The sequence below is a fragment of the Sus scrofa genome, chromosome 6 (genome assembly GCF_000003025.6).
Source record: "Sus scrofa isolate TJ Tabasco breed Duroc chromosome 6, Sscrofa11.1, whole genome shotgun sequence".
In the NCBI taxonomy this organism is placed as follows: Eukaryota; Metazoa; Chordata; class Mammalia; order Artiodactyla; family Suidae; genus Sus; species Sus scrofa.
This window is the reverse complement of record NC_010448.4, coordinates 137,842,491-137,863,236: the sequence shown is the minus strand read 5'-3', so window position 1 is coordinate 137,863,236 and position 20,746 is coordinate 137,842,491. Positions and strand designations below refer to the sequence as shown.

Here is a 20,746-nt window from a genome sequence, read left to right as displayed (position 1 = left end):
ATTTCCCAAATACATTGTGTGCATAGAATGCTATTATAGCATGTTTTTGAATGCTTTTATAGCACGCTTTTTTATATAAAGGGGTATATGTATATATTAGATACACACAAGTATATACTTTTAAATGCATACATTTATTTGAAAAGATATACAAGGCATTGGTAATACTTGCCATCTTTGAGGCAGAATTTAGAGGCACTAAGGACTATATGCATTGTCTATAGTTTTTTGAATTATTTAACCCCCCATGCATTATCTAATTAAATAAATGCATAAAAATGTTAAAACACTTTCTATGGCTACTCTAATGAGTAAATAACACATTTTTATTTTACTCCAAACATTCCCAAGGATGTAAAAACCATCTGGCATGTGTCATACTGGCTTCTGATATTTAAGGGAATTAAAATTTAAGTCTCAAACCAAGTATTATGATCCAAGGGCTTCTCACATTTTGGCACATTTAAGTAACAAGTTACTCAGGAATGTCGAGAGAAAACTACTGTTCCTCATTAAGAATTCTGAGAGTATATCCATTCAATATCAACATAATTACGGAATACAATCAATCAGGTGAAAGAACTGGACCAGTTCAAAATGGGTACAATGCAGTCAAACAAGTTGTTTCATCAAGAGTTGGGCCCAGCTTCTAATACAAATTGAACTCAAATATGCATTTATATTCATACACATAATATACATTCATATTCAGATAGAAATATTCGGAAAACTTAGAAGAGCTGAATTCCTATGCTCAGGACAGCATTCCACATGCTAAATGAAGACTCTTTGCCATTATTCTTGATATTCTTTAACTTGGAATACTTTTTTCTCTTAAAAAATTCTCATCTTGGAGTTCCCGTCATGGCGCAGTGGTTAACGAATCCGACTAGGAACCATGAGGTTGCAGGTTCAATCCCTGGCCTTGCTCAGTGGCTTAACGATCCGGCGTTGCCGTGAGCTGTGGTGTAGGTTGCAGATGCGGCTCGGATCCCGCATTGCTGTGGCTCTGGTGTAGGCCGGGGGCTACAGTTCTGATTCGACCCCTAGCCTGGGAACATCCATATGCTGCGGGAGCGGCCCAAGAAATAGCAAAAAAAAGACAAAAAAAAAAAAAAAATCTCATCTTAGCTTTCTTTCCAGCCTTGCTTCAAAGTCTCTCCCCTACATTAAATCTGACTTTTGGCACTTAACTGAGCCTTCTCTTCTATAACTGGAAATCCTATTGCTCTTACAATCATTATCATGGTTTAGCACTAAATAACTCTCTAAAGTTTATGTATGTCAGCATTAACTCCTTGATTGAATTGTAAATGATATAGATGGTATCTAATGTTAGAAAGAAAGACATGGTCTACTAATACAAAATAGATCACAGAGTCAATAAACAGTATATCAACACCATCACAAGCCAATTTAGGGAAGCCAAGCACATTGAATAAATTCATAAATTCAAGTACAAATATTATATATAAACATCAAAATCAGGGTTTTAGGGAGGCATGTGACAGCAATAGGATAGGAAATCAAATCTCTTCCAGGAAGGAAGAGATGGCATTTCATTCCCTTTTTTATTGAACAGGACAAAGTTAAATTATGGGATAATGCATATGGAGATGGCTTATGTGGTTGTGATTTTTTTTTACTTTAAATTTTTAGCAAATATTACATATTTTTTCAGCATTACCTTTCAATTTTATTTTTTGACTATGTCTGACAGAAAGCATCTTGTGAAAAACAGACAATAAATTACCAAAAACATAAGGTAAATAATAATTTGCAGGTCACAACTTTCCCAATATGAAGAAATTAGTTCTTAAAGATATTCACCAAATTAAACAGATATCCATTTCAAATGAACTCATAATAGTCTGAATTCAAAAGTCCAGAGCATGTAATGTGATGTCTATGATTAAAAATCATGAGACAGCACAATGACATCTTGGGTAAATTTTCAACAAATAAATGAAAGAAAAATAACAGTGTTATATGTGTTGGGAAATTTTAGTCTAATTTTATCATGTCCAGATTTTACAAAATGTACAGCTGCAGCCGTGAGGTTTGTTGTCACTTTATACTTTAGGGTTTATAGGTTAGTAATAAAAATCTATTCCTTTTCTCCCAGACACTATGTATGGAATTTGGGCAAGCTTATATCAAAGTGAGGGGGTCCTGCCTGAGTGATGGCTTCAGAACCAAAATAGAAAGGCAACTCGAGTAACACTTAACTGATAGTTTCATACACTATTTATATAATGATTCCTTATTTAAATAACCAAGCAAAATAACCAATACAAAATTTGGAAAAGATTTAAATACCAATAAAAAATAAATAAATAAATACCAATACCCAGATAAAATCTGATATTATTTCTTCAGTAATTTTTCCTCACAGGTCTAACTAGAAAAATAACCTTGGCATGAAAACTCTATATGGTCATTACTGTAAGAAGCAATTAAAGTCTCATGCTAGTGAATGAAGAGAATTCTTCCAGGCCTTGCTTTTCTGCTTCCTGATATAATCTTTAAACTCTTGAGTCCTCTGTTCTTCTATTTAGGCTTAGTAACCTTGTTCCACACAGCTGGTTTCCTTCTTTTTTTTTTTTTTTAAATTGGAGGGGTTTTTTTTAATGATTTTTATTTTTTCCATTATAATTGATTTACAGTGTTCTGTCAATTTCTATTGTACAGCAAAGTGACCCAGTCATTCATATATATATATATGTATGTATATATATATATATATGTATGTATATATATATATGTATGTATGTATTAGGGTTAGGGTTAGAGTTAGGGTTATATACATATATTCTTTTTCTCACATTATCCTCCATCATGTTCTATTACAAGTGACTAGATATAGTTCCCTGTGTTATACAACAGGATCTCATTGCTTATCCACTCCAGATGCAATCGTTTGCATCTATTAACCCCTAAACTCCCAGTCCATCACACCCCGTCCCCCTCCAAATTCAGTAGAGATGTTTCTGCTGGAACTGCCCCCAGGGTCCTCATTTCACATTCTACATCCTTGACCCCAAGCCCTTGCAAGCCGCCTGCTGCCTTTTACCCTGCTGGCTTCCCCACTGCACCCATTCATAGGTCTCCTGCTCATCTGGACACAAACTGTCTCTAATTTTTTAAATAGAAAAATAATCTCTCACCCCATTCTCCCTGCTAAAAAAATTCACTTATAAAATATACATGTATATATATATGTACACATACATATATGTGCATGTATATGTATAGAATATATGTATATGTGTATTTTTATGCATATATATGTATATAAAATGATAGATTGAGAGCAAATGAAAAACAAATTCATTCAATGGCAAAACACACTAAGCACAACAATATTTGAAGGATATATATTAATATATTCTTCTGACCCAGTACTCTTTCTGTACTAGTATATAGTAATAAATTAGGTCCTCCAAAAAGAGGGTATATGGGTCCCTTAGAAACATTTTAGTTGTGATCACAGTAAAGGAGGAGGGCTAGTTGTCTGTGCTGAATGAACCATCAAGGGCACTGTTATCCAAGAGTAAGAGATCCAAATGAAAATGCACACGCTATATGGTCTACTCTGCCTCTCCTCTCCACTACCAAATTTATTAGGCAGCCGTGTTCTAAGGCATCTCTTATTTATCAGAGGTTCTGCTGCCCTAGGTTGACTACCTTAAGTTCTTTCCTGAAAGCAGAGCCCTTGATGATCATAGGGGGGAAAAAAGTCCCAAATCCTCACCCATAGCTTTCAAACCATAATCTCAAACCATCTGTCCACTTTTCCCTAGAAAGTGTCTTTTGTCCTAGTCTCTGTTCCACACCCTCTGGAGCATGATGGGACATGCCATACATTCACATGCTCCAGTCTACAAAAAGATAAACCACGCAGGCTCCCCTTTAAGGAAGAACTTGCTGCCTGATTGTGGTGACCATGGTTGCAGACAGCCTGTAGCTCTCAGCATCTTCAGGGTCCACGTCAACCGCTTCATCCCTCCAGGACAGCTGACCAATCAGGGACTGAGTCAGGTGGGCTCATAAGGATACAGCCATTTCAAAGTTGCTCCAGACCCCTGGGCATGGCAGTGCTTGCTCCAGAGCCCTCTGAAATGTGAGCTGTGGTTTTGTGGGGTCTGGTAACAGATTGACATCTCCCTCTGTGTAATCCCACTTCTTTCTTTTCTTCTTCCAGGGGTTGATCACCTGTCAGAGTTTTGTACCCCAAATTTCATCTCAGTATCTGCTCCTGGAGAACTCAATCTGCAATACATGCCTCCATGGGTCTGTCTTCTTCATTCTCTGATTCTCCTGCAAGGTCCAACTCAAATAATACCCTCAAGAAACATTTCTTGATCATTCTAATCAGGAATAGTTATTCATTTTACTCACTTTACTGTCCTCCTGAATTGTGTTTATACCTTTATTGAGCAAGTCATTTATTTCTTATATTAAGCTAGCAGTTTAAATTTTAAATTTAGGAAAGCATAGTCTGTGTCTTATTCATTTTTGTATGCCCCACAGTGCATAACAGATAAGAGTTATGAATGAAGGAATAAATTAGTGTATGATCTGGAATCTGTCTAAACCTCTTCTTTGTTCACTTCTCTATTATAACTGAAATGAAATCCTGCCAATATTTCACACACATACCCGGCCCCTTCTATTTTTTCAGCCGTTTGTTATATCTAGCCTCTGCTTTCCAATCCAGCTAAGCAAATCTGCTTGGCATGGTACATGCTTTTCCTGTCTTTAAGCCATCACATAAAAGATGACTCCTCTGACAACCTGTTCCCGCCTTTAAAATATTGTTTCAGACCCTCCTTCAACATGAAGTATCCCAGGGTACTACCCTCCAATTCCAGCTACCTCGGGATCTTCTACTTCACATATTTCAGGTATCTAATATCTGTCTAAAAATCTTTATGATTCATCAGAACAGTAGACAATTTTTAGGTTAAGTCTTTTTTAAAATGATAGTCTCTCTATGAGAAATGCTATATACATGGCAGATGCAGCCATAAAAAGGAACAGCAGCAGCAAAAAGAATTAATAAATTCATCTTGTAATATTCTTCTTTCAGTTGCTACAACATTGCATTCTTTGGCTTTTCTAACTCACTGAGGGCTCCTTTGCTGGCTCCTCCACCTCTGCTTGACCACCAAATGTTACATCTGGAGTTTTGTCCTTGGGCCTCTTCTCCACCATTCTTTAATCTCATTCAGACACTGGGCTTTAAACATTATCAAAATGCTGATGACTCCCAAGTCTCAATCTCCCACCCTCACTTTATTCTTCACTGATCTCCAGGCTCAGGTTGAGCATCATGGATACACATTTTCATATCTCAAATTTAACACAGCCAAAACAGAAGGCTTGTTTCTGAACCACCAAACCTGTCCCTCTCCTAATTTTTCCATTCCTAGGACAAGGGGTGGTCATACACTCAGTTGTTCATGTCACAAATGTGACAGTTATCTTTGACTTCATTCCTCCTCTTACTTTTCCTCTTACTACTTACTTTTCAATAAGCACTTCCACCAGAACATATTTTGAATCTATACACATCTCTGCATCTCCCCTACTGCCACTCTAGTCCGAATCATGGACTCCCTCACTTAGATGACTACAAAGGCTTCCTATTGATCTCCCTGCTCCTGCACTTGGAATCTTAAATATGATTCTCCACACAGCAGTCAGAATGGGTTTTTAAAATATATTTGATTAACTTAATTTCCTGCTAAAACTCCTCAGTGGCTTTTTCCATTACACTTCCTACCATGTGCTTGCAGGGATCACCTACCACCCCATTCCCCTGCCCCATTCACTATGCTGCACACACACTGGCCTTCTTTCTGCTCCTTGAGCACACTAACCTCATTCCTGCATTAGGGATTTTACATTTTGCTCTTCCTCTATCTGAAACACTCTGTTCTCAGTTTTGCATGGCTGGCTCTTCCTTATCCATCAGTCAAGTCTCATTTTGATTGTTACCTCCATAGAGAGGTCTTCCCTGATCACTAATTTATTAATGTTCACACACACACACACCCAGCTAGACACGATCACATCACACTGTTTTATTTTTGTCTTCAAACTTGTCATCTTAAAAAACTGTAATATTCATTTCTCAGATGTTATCTGACCTGTCTATTCCCTCTTCCAAGAGAACAGGCTCCTTGCTTATCTTGCTCACCATTGTATCTCTGATGCCTAGAGGAGGCAGGGCACCTAAAAGATGATCAGTAAATATGTGCTGAATGAGACTAAATGAAAATTAATCTTTGGAATAGCAGCCACATAAGGCCTCCTCCTCTGAGAGCCAGATCCTTTGTTCTCTCTTCCACAGAAGTACTTCCCACATTGAAAACTGTAAAATCTTTTCAGCTGTCTGCCCCTTCTTCTATTTTCTAATTCCTTTAGGACATCCTATTTTTGTGTTATTACCAAAATTCTTTTTAGAGTAAGGTGTACTACTAATATTTGGTTAAGGAATAAAAGAAAACAAGGATGGGAAGGAAGCAGTGTAACATATAACCTATGGATAAATACAAAGGCGACCTTCAAAAGAGGCTGAAAAATGGCCATGCAACTGTCATACTTGAGGTAAAACACTCATTACATACAAGTGAAGTTAGGTCTGAACTTTGGGACTTTAAAGTCATTATTATTATTATTATTATTATTATTACTATTATTATTATTGTCTTTTTGCCTTTTTCTAGGGCCGTACCCATGGCACGTGGAGGTTCCCAGGCTAGGGGTCGAATCAGAGCTGCAGATGCCAGCCTATGCCAGAGCCACAGCAACGCGGGATCCGAGCCACGTCTGCAACCTACACCATAGCTCATGGCAACACCAGATCCTTAACCCACTGAGTGAGGCCAGGGGTCTAACCCACAACCTCATGGTTCCTAGTCAGATTCGTTAACCACTGAGCCATGACAGGAACTCCTAAAGTCATTACTAACACTCTTGCTTAGGAGCTATCCAAATCCTACACAATTATCAGATGACACTGGTGTGATATGGGAGTTCGATTTCCTAAATGAGATGTTCAGGTAATAGGAACAAAGTGTCAGAGTTCTCAAAGCTATTTGCATTATCAGAACTTATAGAATATACCTCACACTATTTTTAATTCAATTAGTTTTCATGAAAGGTCCACAGAGGGCATGTCGCTGTACGCAGTGTGGATTTGAGTACGCTGTGCCAAAGCAGGTCAAAGATTTACAGGTCCCAGTGCAAAAAGTTCAGCTTACTCTGTTTATCTCATTCTTTCTATCTCAGAGGACATTCATAAAAATGTTATGACCAGTTGCTTGACCTGTGATCCAAGTCTGGAAAAATAAAATCCAAACTGCTACAATTCCTTTTACCCTGTTAAAGGCCATGTACTATCTTCTCAGGACATGCAGACTGGGTTTATGAGTTTACTTATTTTTTAAATAGAAAATCTATTTGAAAGAGGATGCAAATTAAACAAACTTTGACATTTTTAAGCATAGTCATGGAAGAAATAAGCCCATTCCTTACAACAGAATGCCATCCAAGGAGTAAATGCTCTAACTGGTGATATATTGAATGGGAGAAAAAGCCAATCCTCAGGATTAATTACTTACCCACATACTGAATGCAGATATTTGTCCTTCAGGGGAATCTCAAACCAGATGACAAGACAATACAGGAGTACCAAATGATAAAGAGCAATCACAGGTATCATGTGCTGCATACCATCCACAGCCAAAGCTGCTATGAGTGAAGGCTCTCTGAGGCTGGGGGCAGAGGAGGTGGATCCTCAACAGTGCCCTGGAGCAAGGAAGGCTACTGCTTAATGTGACATAAGATGCTTCCCCAAAATGTGAGCATATAGAAAATTATTCTGTTTCCTAAGAGTTAAACTATGTATCAACGTATAATCAATGTACCTAATCACACACACAACACATAATGCACATAGTCATATCAAAGAGACTGTAAATCTCCCAGTCTAAGAAGCCGTGATTTTAAACTTCTTGAATTTATTAACATATGTAAAGAGAAGTACAAATGATGATCAAACAGCTCTCCCCATCTGAGCACTCTCCAGACTAGGGCACCAAAACACACCTATAGGAGGATCCCATGTGAGAATCCTGCTCTGTTGATAGGCAGCACAAGTTAGCAGAGCCAGATGCCATTAGCCATTCCATCATGTAATTTCCTTGTTCTAACTATGCATTCATCTAGAAGTCTTTGATACTTAGGTTTCTTATGTAATTTTCCTATAGGGATCAATGTGCTGGTCAGGCTAACAGGAACATCAGGTCTTTTCAGCAATTAAATTTCTCTGTGTAGATGACTGCATTAATATTTTTGTTTTATACATCAGCCTGTTGTGAGCTTTGTTAGTACTGGTCATCATTCCTGAGTTAGAGTAATTCTAGGACACTGATGAAACCAATTTTCAGACCCTGCAAAAATGAATATGATTGATGGGGCTCCACAGAGAGTTCATTCAAGGGTGTAGAAACTCCAGAGAGAGTATAGTTTAGGCAGATTTGTTAAGACAAATTTGTGTTGAGATTTTAATATCGTAGTAAGGCATTTGGAGTTAACTTTTAGGCATCAGAAACTCATTGGTAAAATTTTAATAGGGGGTGTAACATGATCAAAACTGTTTATGTACAAGCAGCCTATTACAAGCAGTTCTTCTTGGCAGAACTCATGTTTTAACTAAGGAGTTAGCCAAGCAAACAATTACAACACAATACTGTACTATGTTAAACACACAGAGTACTCTGAGAGCACCAAAGAAGTGACCAGAGTTCAGTCTAGGCATGGTCAGAAAATATTTCTGAGAAAAGAAAACTTACACATTTTTCTATTAGTCTTTAACATTCTCATAAATTTTCCCTTTGATTTAGATTTTTTGGACAAATGAAACATATCAATATTTCAAAGAGCTTCAGAAATATATTTGACTTTGTACTAAATATTCTTAGCTGGATAGGCCATAGACATCTCAAACTTAACAGTCCAAAACCTAAACTCATGATTTTCTCTACTCTTTATAATCATTCCTCACATATGCCCTACCTTGGTCAATATAACTACAACCCATACAGTTATTAGGCACAGTCATGCTAGGTTCTTTCTTCTATCCCCAACATACAATCAATCATAAAGCCTTGTAAATTTTTGCTTTCTTATTACCTCTAAGATTTCTTCTCTCCTATAGCCACTGCCTTGGTCTAGGTTTTAATCATTTATCAGCTAGACTGCTGAAATAGTCTTCTAAATGGTACCCTGTCTTCATTTCAACTAGTTTCTGTTCTTTCCAGTATATCCTTGGTTTTGAAGCTAGGATAAATAGTTCATTTAGTCATTCAACAAATACACATTATGTGTCAGTGATTTTTCTTTTTTTTTTTTTTTTTTTTTTTACTTTATTAGAAATTTTTTTTTTTAATTTTATTTTCCCACTGTACAGCAAGGGGGTCAGGTTATCCTTACATGTATACATTACAATTACAGTTTTTCCCCCACCATTTCTTCTGTTGCAACATGAGTATCTAGACATAGTTCTCAATGCTATTCAGCGGGATCTCCTTGTAAATCTATTCTACGTTGTGACTGATAAGCCCAAGCTCCCGATCCCTCCCACTCCCTCCCCCTCCCATCAGGCAACCACAAGTCTCTTCTCCAAGTCCATGATTGATTTTCTTTTCTGAGGAGATGTTCATTTGTGCTGGATATTAGATTCCAGTTATAAGTGATGTCATATGGTATTTGTCTTTGTCTTTCTGGCTCATTTCGCTCAGTATGAGATTCTCTAGTTCCATCCATGTTGCTGCAAATGGCATGATGTCATCCTTTTTTATGGCTGAGTAGTATTCCATCGTGTATATATACCACATCTTCCGAATCCAATCCTCTGTCGATGGACATTTGGATTGTTTCCATGTCCTGGCTATTGTGAATAGTGCTGCAATGAACATGCGGCTGCATGTGTCTCTTTTAAGTAGAGCTTTGTCCGGATAGATGCCCAAGAGTGGGATTGCAGGGTCATATGGAAGTTCTATGTATAGATTTCTAAGGTATCTCCAAACTGTTCTCCATAGTGGCTGTACCAGTTTACATTCCCACCAACAGTGCAGGAGGGTTCCCTTTTCTCCACAGCCCCTCCAGCACTTGTTATTTGTGGATTTATTAATGATGGCCATTCTGACTGGTGTGAGGTGGTATCTCATGGTAGTTTTGATTTGCATTTCTCTTATAATCAGCGAGGTTGAGCATTTTTTCATGTGTTTGTTGGCCATCTGTATATCTTCTTTGGAGAAATGTCTATTCAGGTCTTTTGCCCATTTTTCCATTGATTGATTGGTTTTTTTGCTGTTGGGTTGTATAAGTTGTTTATATATTCTAGAGATTAAGCCCTTGTCAGTTGCATCATTTGAAACTATTTTCTCCCATTCTGTAAGTTGTCTTTTTGTTTTCTTTTGGGTTTCCTTTGCTGTGCAAAAGCTTTTCAGTTTGATGAGGTCCCATGGGTTTATTTTTGCTCTAATTTCTATTGCTTTGGGAGACTGCCCTGAGAAAATATTCATGATGTTGATGTCAGAGAGTGTTTTGCCTATGTTTTCTTCTAGGAGTTTGATGGTGTCCTGTCGTATATTTAAGTCTTTCAGCCATTTGGAGTTTATTTTTGTGCATGGTGTGAGGGTGTGTTCTAGTTTCATTGCTTTGCATGCAGCTGTCCAGGTTTCCCAGCAATGCTTGCTGAATAGACTTTCCTTTTCCCATTTTATGTTCTTGCCTCCCTTGTCAAAGATTAATTGACCATAGGTGTCAGGGTTAATTTCCAGATTCTCTATTCTGTTCCATTGGTCTGTCTGTCTGTTTTGATACCAGTACCACACTGTTTTGATGACTGTGGCTTTGTAGTATTTCTTGAAGTCTGGGAGAGTGATGCCTCCTGCTTGGTTTTTGTTTCTCAGGATTGCTTTGGCGATTCTGGGTCTTTTGTGGTTCCATATAAATGTTTGGATTGTTTGTTCTAGTTCTGTGAAAAATGTCCTGGGTAATTTGATAGGGATTGCATTGAATTTGTAGATTGCTTTGGGTAGGATGGCCATTTTCACAATATTGATTTTTCCAATCCAGGAACATGGAATATCTTTCCATTTTTTTACATCTTCTTTGATTTCTTTGATTAAGGCTTTATAGTTCTCGGCATATAGGTCCTTTACCTCTTTGGTTAGGTGTATTCCGAGGTATTTGATTTTGTGAGGTGCAATTTTAAAAGGTATCGTATTTTTGTATTCCTTTTCTAATGTTTCATTGCTGGTATACAGAAATGCAACTGACTTCTGAATGTTAATCTTATATCCTGCCACTTTGCTGAATTTATTAATCAGTTCAAGGAGTTTTGGGGTTGAGTCCTTAGGGTTTTCTAGGTATAGAATCATGTCATCTGCATACAGTGACAGTTTGATCTCTTCTCTTCCTATATGGATGCCTTTGATTTCTTTTGTTTGTCTAATTGCTGTGGCTAAGACTTCCAAAACTATGTTGAAGAGCAGTGGTGAGAGTGGGCATCCCTGTCTTGTTCCAGATTTGAGTGAGAAGGCTTTCAGTTTTTCCCCATTGAGGATTATATTTGCTATGGGTTTATCATAAATGGCTTTGATTATATTCAGGAATGTTCCCTCTATACCCGCTTTGGCGAGGGTCTTGATCATGAATGGATGTTGAACTTTGTCAAATGCTTTTTCTGCATCTATTGAGATGATCATATGATTTTTGACTTTTTTTTTTGTTAATGTGGTGTATGATGTTGATTGATTTGCGTATGTTGAACCATCCTTGTGAACCTGGGATGAAACCTACCTGGTCATGGTGTATAATTTTTTTGATATGTTGTTGGATTCGGTTGGCTAAGATTTTGTTGAGAATTTTTGCATCTATATTCATCAATGATATTGGGCGATAGTTTTCTTTTTTGGTGGTATCTCTGCCTGGTTTTGGAATGAGGGTGATGGTGGCCTCATAGAATGTCTTTGGGAGTATTCCTTCTTCTTCAACCTTTTGAAAGAGTTTAAGGAGGATGGGCACCAATTCCTCTTTATATGTTTGATAGAATTCACCTGTGAAGCCATCTGGTCCTGGGCTTTTATTTGTAGGGAGTGATTTTATGACCTCTTCAATTTCATTTCTAGTGATTGGTCTGTTCAGTTGGTCTGTTTCTGCTTGATTCAGTTTTGGCAGGCTGTAAGATTCTAGAAAATTGTCCATTTCTTCCAGATTGTCAAACTTATTGCCATATAGTTGTTCATAGTATTCTCTTATGGTTTTTTGTATTTCTGCTGTATCCGTTGTGATTTCTCCTTTTTCATTTATAATTTTGGTGATTTGGGTTCTTTCTCTCCTCTTTTTAGTGAGTCTGGCCAGGGGTTTATCAATTTTGTTCACCTTTTCAAAGAACCAGCTCTTGGTTTTATTAATTTTCTCTATTGTTTTTTGAGTCTCTATTTTATTGATTTCTTCTTTGATCTTTACAATTTCCTTCCTTCTGCTGACTTTAGGACTTCTTTGTTCTTCTTTTTCTAATTCATTTAGGTGGAGGGTTAAGTTGTCAATTTGGGATCTTTCTTCTTTTTTGAGAAAGGCCTGGATTGCTATAAATTTCCCTCTGAGCACTGCTTTCGCAGCATCCCATAGATTTTGAGAGGTTGTGTCTTCATTATCATTTGTTTCAAGGTAGTTTTTAATTTCCTTCTTGATTTCCTCATTGACCCATTGGTTTTTTTAGTAGCATGTTGTTTAGTCTCCATGGAGTAGGTTTTTTCTCTTTCCTTTTCCCATGGTTGATTTCTAATTTCATGGCATTGTGGTCAGAGAAGATACTTGAGATAATTTCTATGCTCCTAAATTTATTGAGATTCGCTTTATGTCCCAATATGTGGTCGATTCTTGAGAATGTTCCATGAGCATTTGAGAAGAATGTGTATTCTGACTTTTTTGGATGTAGTGTCCTGAAGATATCAATTAAGTCTAACTTTTCTATTGTTTCCTTTAGGATCTCTGTTGCTTTATTGGTTTTCTGTCTAGAGGATCTGTCCATTGATGTGAGGGGGGTATTAAGGTCTCCTACTATGATTGTATTCTCATCAATATCTCCCTTTATGTCTGTTAATATTTGTTGTATGTATCTGGGTGCTCCTATGTTTGGGGCATATATGTTGATGATAGTAACATCCTCTCCTTGGATGGATCCCTTAATCATTAAATAGTGTCCTTCTTTGTCTTTCTTTATGTCTTTTGTTTTAAAGTCTATTTTGTCTGATATGAGCGTTGCAACTCCTGCTTTTCTGTCATGTCTATTGGCATGAAATACTTTTCCCCAGCCTTTCACTTTCAATCTATATGTATCTTTTGTCCTAAGGTGAGTTTCTTGTAGGCAGCATATTGAAGGTTTTTGCCGTTTTATCCACTCAGCCATTCTGTGTCTTTTGATTGGGGCATTCAGTCCATTGACATTTAAGGTGATAATTGATAGATGATTATTTATTGCCATTTGATCCTCGTGTTCCAGTTGATTCTATGGTTCTCCATTCTTCTTTTTTTTTTTTTCTTTTTTTTTTTGGTTGGATGGTCTCCTGTTATTATCTGCTTGAGTGTATTTTTTTTTTCATTTTTTGCAAATGCAATATTTGGTTTTGGTTTGTGGTTGCCCTGTTTTTTAAGTATGCTAACCCCTTCCCATAATTGTGTGTTTTAGCCTGATGTTCCTGTAAGTTCAAACACTTCATTATTATATTAAAATTAAGAAGAGAGACATACATACAAACAAAAAGGATTATTTACCTCCTAACATCCCTTGCCCACATTTTATGGTTTTGATGACTCTTTTATTTTTTTCTTTTTATTTTGTTTGAAGCATGTTCATGATTAAATCTGTATGCTGGCTTATTTGAGTGACTGCTCTCTGATTGCATCTTCCTCAGTCCTAGTTCTTCCTCTTCTTCTTCTTCTTTTTTTTTTTTTTCTTTTCTTTTTCTTCCCTTTCCTTCCTTTCTTTTTGGTTTAGAGAAGCCCTTTCAATATTTCCTTTAACCTGGGTTTTGTGTTGCTGTATTCTTTAAGTTTTTGTTTGTTGGGAAAAATTTTTATTTCCCCTTCTATTTTAAATGATATTCTTGCTGGATAAAGTATTCTAGGTTGCATATTTTTTCCTTTGAGCACTTTAAATATCTCTTGCCATTCCCTCCTGGCCTGTAGTGTTTCTGTAGAGAAATCAGCTGATATTCTTATGGGGGTTCCCTTGTAGGTAACATTCTGTTTTTCTCTTGCTGCCTTTAGGATCCTCTCTTTATCACTAACTTTTGCCATTTTTATTATGATGTGTCTTGGTGTGGGTCTGTTTGGGTTCAGTTTGTTTGGGGCCCTCTGTGCTTCTTGTATCTTGAATCCAGTATCCTTTAGATTTGGGAAGTTTCCAGCGATAATTTCTTCAAATATATTTTCCATTCCCTTATCTTTTTCTACTCCTTCTGGAATTCCTATTATGCGTAGATTGGCCCGTTTTATATTATCCCATAGGTCTCTTATATTGCTTTCCAGTTTTTTGATTCGGTTTTCTGTCTGTTGACCCGATTGAGTGATTTCCATTATTCTATCTTCCATATCACTGATTCGTTCTTCTGCATTATTCATTCTGGTTTTTACTGCCCCTAGTTCAGTTTGCATCTCTGCAAATGAATGTTCTAGTTTTTCTTGGCTCCTCCTTATATTTTCTAGCTCCTTTCTGAGGGTATCTGCATTGCTGTTCATATCTTCTCTTAATTCCTTCAGTATTTTCACTATTTCTCTTTTGAACTCCAGGTCTGTCAGACTGCAGAGATCAGTTTCATTGTTGACTGTTTTAGGTGAGTTCTCCTGTTGGTTTGACTGGGGGTGGTTTCTCAGCTTCTTCATCTTGCTTGTTGTCTTCTTTCTCCTGAGGGAGTTGTACTCTCCTTTATCGGGTAGTGTTTGCCTTGTCACTGCCCTGGAATATTTCCTGAGGGCTGTCGTTGTTGGTCAATCTTTTTTGAGGCAGTGTGGCTTTTCTGGAGTGTTGATGGGACTAACAGTGTTTCTTTGAAGCAAAGGAGGACTTCCTGAGGGCAGACAGGACTGGGAGGTCCACCCCACGATGGTAGCAGATTTCACTTGGTTCTCAGCACCCCCTGGGGTCTTGGGCGGGTAGCAGGGCCCTTGGAGACTCAAGACGTTCCTCCCCAGGGCAGCCCGACTCAGAAAGACCGTCTGAGATCTTTTCCCAAGTCGGCCAGGCTTGTTGCAGCTTTTCTGGGCTGCAGGGGGTCCTGCCTGGAGCTGGCAGTCCTATGCAGCTGGTCCACTAGGTCTCAGCACCCCTTGGGGTCTTGGGCGGGTAGCAGGGCCCTTGGAGACTCAAGAGGCTCCTCCCCAGGACAGCCCGACTCAGAAAGACCGTCTGAGATCTTTTCCCGATTCGGCCAGGCTTGTTGCAGCTTTTCTGGGCTGCAGGGGGTCCTGCCTGGAGCTGGCAGTCCTATGCAGCTGGTCCAGTAGGTCTCAGCACCCCCTGGGGTCTTGGGCGGGTAGCAGGGCCCTTGGAGACTCAAGAGGCTCCTCCCCAGGACAGCCCGACTCAGAAAGACCGTCTGAGATCTTTTCCCGATTCGGCCAGGCTTGTTGCAGCTTTTCTGGGCTGCAGGGGGTCCTGCCTGGAGCTGGCAGTCCTATGCAGCTGGTCCACTAGGTCTTAGCACCCCCTGGGGTCTTGGGCGTGTAGCAAGGCCCTTGGAGACTCAAGAGGCTCCTCCCCGGGGGAGCCCGTCTCAGAAAAACCGTCGGAGAATTAGTTCGATCTATTCACGGCCTGGCTAGGCTTGTTCTAGCTTTTCTGGGCTGCAGGCCTTTTCTAGGGGGCTGGTGGTGTTTGGTGCTGCTCTGTGGAAGTGTAGCCCCTCCAAAGGGCAAGCAGGCCTGTGCAGGGAGAGCCCCTGCGGTGGTAGGCTTCAGGCAATTGTTGAGGCCAGCCCTCCTGGATGGCAGGCAGCCCCAGGTTCAGCGAGAGCGTAGGGGGTGGCGGGGGTGGGGGGAGGGAATGCACTGGGAAGCACAGCTTTCTGCTAGCTAGCGGGCCTGTAAGCTTGCTGTGGCGTGGGGGGTATTCTATGGGGACCCACCCCTTCTTCTCTCCGCTCCCCAGCACGGGCGCAGACCAGGCTCTTCTCCCAGGTTCCCTCTGAGGAGGCTTTCCACTTCCCCGCCCCTAGAGTATTGCTCCCTTCCTCTGCGACAGCTTTGTTTTCTAGTCTCCCAGGCAGTCTCTGCCCGGTCAAATGGTTTAGAGACCTCCCAAGCAGTTTCCGCTCTTCCCCCCCCCCCTAGCCCTGGGACTAATCTCTGGAGCCGAGGTCTCGGTGCCCAGCCCCCCCCCGCCCAGGCGTCCCCCGGCCCTTTCTTGGGGACTAACCTTCGGAGGCGAGGTCTCGGTGCCCAGCCCCAACCCAGGCGTCCCCCGGCCCCCTCTCGGGGACCAACCTTCAGAGCTGAGGTCTCGGTGCCCAGCCCCCACCCAGGCGTCCCCCGGCCCTTTCCTGGGGACTAACCTCTGGAGCCGAGGATTCGGTGCCCAGCCCCCACCCAGGCGTCTCAATTTTTGGTGACTGTGCCCGTAGTTCAGATGGTCCGTTGGGTTCTTGATCGTTTTTCCGTACTCCGACTTACTGCTACACTCTTCTCTGCATCTGGAGATTCCTCCGGTTCGTTTGATCTTTCCCCAGGTAGGAGACTTTCCAGGGTGCGGGATCCCTTTCTCCTCCGCAGTTCCCTTTCGGGAGCGCCCGTCCCGCTCGGATTCACCTTCTCTCACTCTCCTCTTTTCTCCCGTTCTGCCCAATAATGTCACGAACTTCTTGCCGTTATTGGAGTTTAGGTTCCTCTGCCAGCGATTGGTTGTTGTTCTGTGCGAGTCATTTCTTCTATAGATGTGCTTTTTTTGTTGTGTTTGTGGGAGAGGGCGAGCGTGTCCCCCTACTCCTCCGCCATCTTGTCCTCTCCCTCTGATTTTTCTAATCCAGGAGACGGACAACATAGGCAAGATTCTTGCTTCTCATAGGCCTGAGTTTTTTTTTTTTTTTTTTGCTTTTTAGGGCCACATCTGGGGCATATGAAAGTTCCCTGCTAGGGGTCAAATTAGAGCTATAGCTGCTGGCCACAGCCACAGCCACAGCAATGCCAGATCTGAGCTGCGTCTGTGATCTACCACCACAGCTCACAGCAACTCCCAATCCTTAACCCACTGAGTGAGACCAGGGATCAAACCCACATCCTCATGAATACTAGTCAGATTTGTTTCCACTGCACCACAATGGGAACTCCTAGACCTGATATTTTAGATAGGACATTAATTATTTAAGCAAAAAATGAATAAAGAAATTTACAACAGTGATAAATACTATAAATAATGGTATTAAATGATGTGGTAAATAGTGACTGGAGGACTGGGTTATCAGGAAGAGCTCCTGGACTATGGCAGTTAAGAGCTAGATAAGAGTAGGGAGCCCTACTGTGACGTATTTCAGGCCCAGAAGAGTAGCAAACACAAAGTTCCCGGAAGGCAAACATGGCTATGAAAAGAGGACATGAGAGAGGGAGAGAGAGGTAGGGATGATATCACCGAATTACACAGAGGGCACTCCTGTAGGACACAGTGAAGCTGAGTTTAAGTGGTATGGAAAGTTATTGAGAATGTATTAAGGAGAAGAGTTATGATTAATTCATGATTTGAAAGTTTACTCAGGGTTTTATATGTAGAATGGTTTACAGTAAAATAAGGGAAGAAAGAAGATCATTCTACAGCCTAGTGCTGAAGTATAGGCAGGATACACAGTGCCATGTATGAGGGTGAAAGTAAGAAAGATGGAAAAGTAGGTGGCTTGGGATATATTTTGAAGCTAAAGCCAATACAATTTGCTGATGGATTGAATGTGAGAGATGAGAGAGGGAGAAGAAAAAGGAAAACAAGGACCTGCTACTTGAATAAAATAGGGTGGATATTGGTGTCACTTTATGGATGGAAAAGACTGAGGGAGGAAGTCTTCAAGCTTTGGAGTGGGAATGAAATCAAGAGTTTTGTTTGGCCAAATTAAGTTTGAATGAGTACTATGAATCCAAATAGAGAAGTCAAATAAGAAGCTGAATAAAGAAATATCAAAGTCAATGGAAGATTCATTGCTAGAGATATACAGCTTGGGAGTCACTGACACATAGACAGTATTTAAAGTTACTGGTCTAGTCTAACAGTAGACTAGAGCAAGAGAAGAGGGAAGGACAAGGACCAAGTCCTTAGGCAACCCCATCTTTCAAGATCAAGCAGGGATTGAGGAGCCAGAAAAGGAAACTGAAAAGGTGCTACCAATGACGTGGAAGAAGCATCATGTGGGTATGCTGTCAAGGAAGCTAAGAGAAAAGAGTATTTCCAAAAGGAGAGTGTGGTCACTGTTATCAAATGCTGCTATGAAGTTAAAACATGAGACCCACTACACTTAGCAACTTGGAAATCATTGTTACTGACCTTTTCAAAATCAGTTTGAGGAGAGTGGGGAATAAATCTCTGCTGGAGAGAATGTGATGAAGGAAGAAAGGAGAAATGGCAACTAGAGACAACTGAAGCAAATCGAACCATGCATTCCCCTGATAAAGAGCAATCACAGGCTTACCATTCATTTTATGCATTTTAGAATAAAGTTCCAACTCCCTTCCTGAAGATATACAATGTTTTCACCATCTGGGCTCTTACTATCTATCTAAGTAACTTTATTTCCCAACTATACTCTCCCTCCTACTATTCCAAGTACTTGCAACACTCTAACATGAGTCAGGCGGCATCTCTTCCTTCATGTATCTGGCTCTCATTGGATTACTTCTTGCCCTTTCCTACATGAAGCAAAATTTACAGGTCCTTCAATTCGCTTCAAGAATGACCATACCAGGCGAGCAGTACTATCTCCCTGCCACATGATTCACTCTCTCCTCAGGGCTTCCATTGCAACCTGCACCTCTACAAAGCGTTTACCTCACTGGAATCTTTGATTTGACTGCAGCACTAATCTCTACCCCTCTTTTCTAATACAAACATATGCAACAGAACAAGGACAAATTCTGAAGCTTGGGATCATTTCTAGGAGGTCTGTGTTCCCAGTGCTTGCCATAGATCTTGTGTAGAGTAGTGTTCTCTAAGTGCTTGCCTTCTAAAATGCAAATTTGATCCATCAATTTCTTACTTGAAATTCTTCATTGTCTCTTCTGAGTCTATAGAATAAAATACTAGGGAGTTCCCGTCGTGGCACAGTGGTTAACGAATCCGACTAGGAACCATGAGGTTGCAGGTTCGGTCCCTGCCCTTGCTCAGTGGGTTAACAATCCGGCATTGCCGTGAGCTGTGGTGTAGGTTGCAGACGCGGCTGGGATCCAGCGTTGCTGTGGCTCTGGCACAGGCTGGTGGCTACAGCTCCGATTCGACCCCTAGCCTGGGAACCTCCATATGCCACGGGAGCGGCCCAAGAAATAGCAACAACAACAACAAAAGACAAAAAAAAAAAAAAAAAAAGAATAAAATACTAAACACATTGGTGTGCTGAATAAGCCTTTGACGATTTTTTGGCCGTACAAACTCACAGCACATGGATGATCCTGGGCTAGGGATCAAACCCCCCAGTGACCCAAGCTGCTGCAGTGACAACACTTGATCCTTAACCCACTGCACCACAAGGAAACTCCAGATGGTGATGATTTTGCTTGTTGTTACCTCTTCAGCATCATTTCTCCCCACCACAGGCTGATCTTCATGCCTCCCACCACTCACACAGGCACACACTGGGTGTATCCAAACCTTTTCCAGGACAGATTTTCTCAGGCTTCTCTACTTTGATGTGTGCTGCTGACTTTTCTTGGAGTGTCTTCAAGAACCAGCTCAAGGGTCTCCTCTACTCTGAGGTTTTTTAGACTCCTCTTTTCCTTCTCCTAGTTTCAGTAGAAACATTCTTCTTTGCTTCCAAAGCACATGTTAATAATTCTATTATTGCACTTACCACATTAATCCTTTCATTATCTGCCCTTCCTACTAGAATGCAAGCTGTGTTGAATAGGAATTTTGCTCAGTTCATCTTTGTATTTCTAGCACCTAGCCCAGTGCCTGACACATAAAAAGCACACAGTTAATGACTACTGTTCTTTAAATCCTTTGATTGAAAGGTGCTTGTAACATGTAACATTATTTTTACGTTGATTATTTTCATCACTATTAGGAATACTTCGTAGGTGGTGACTTTAAAGCACAAAAAAAGTAAAAACAAATAAAAACCAAAAAAAAAAAAAAAGCTCACATACTGGGGAATACAAGGAATAAGCTATAAATTTTAAAGACATGTGCTAGGCTATATCTTCCAAGTGGAAAATAGTCACATTGATAAACAATTGATTACATTAGGTCATTTGCTACATTCATAATGAAGCAAATAAATGCCAGGTTTAGAGCACATCTTTAACTCACACTTGCATTCTGAAGAATTAGCTATTCAGGGGAATTATTTCTGTTTCCTTCCAAATTTTGAGAATATTTAAAAGCTTTCAAAAGAGCACTATGGATATAGGTTTTTTATTTCAAACTATTTTACAAATCAAAATGGTTTAAAACCTCTTTAAGACATTTTTACAGCAT

At 40.0% G+C, this 20,746-nt stretch overlaps 1 protein-coding gene and 1 long non-coding RNA gene across 8 annotated transcripts in view; one reads left to right on the top strand and one right to left on the bottom strand.

The window, feature by feature from the left end:
* The window catches only part of LOC110261206, a 53,764-nt gene extending 48,623 nt beyond the window's left edge, over window positions 1-5,141 (top strand). The window contains exon 3 of the long non-coding RNA XR_002345139.1: window positions 4,205-5,141. This is a non-coding gene — a long non-coding RNA (uncharacterized LOC110261206). The remainder of the gene's footprint in view (window positions 1-4,204) is intronic.
* SLC44A5 (solute carrier family 44 member 5) overlaps window positions 1-20,746 on the bottom strand; it is a 414,235-nt gene that overhangs the window by 146,294 nt on the left and 247,195 nt on the right. The window lies entirely within an intron of this gene.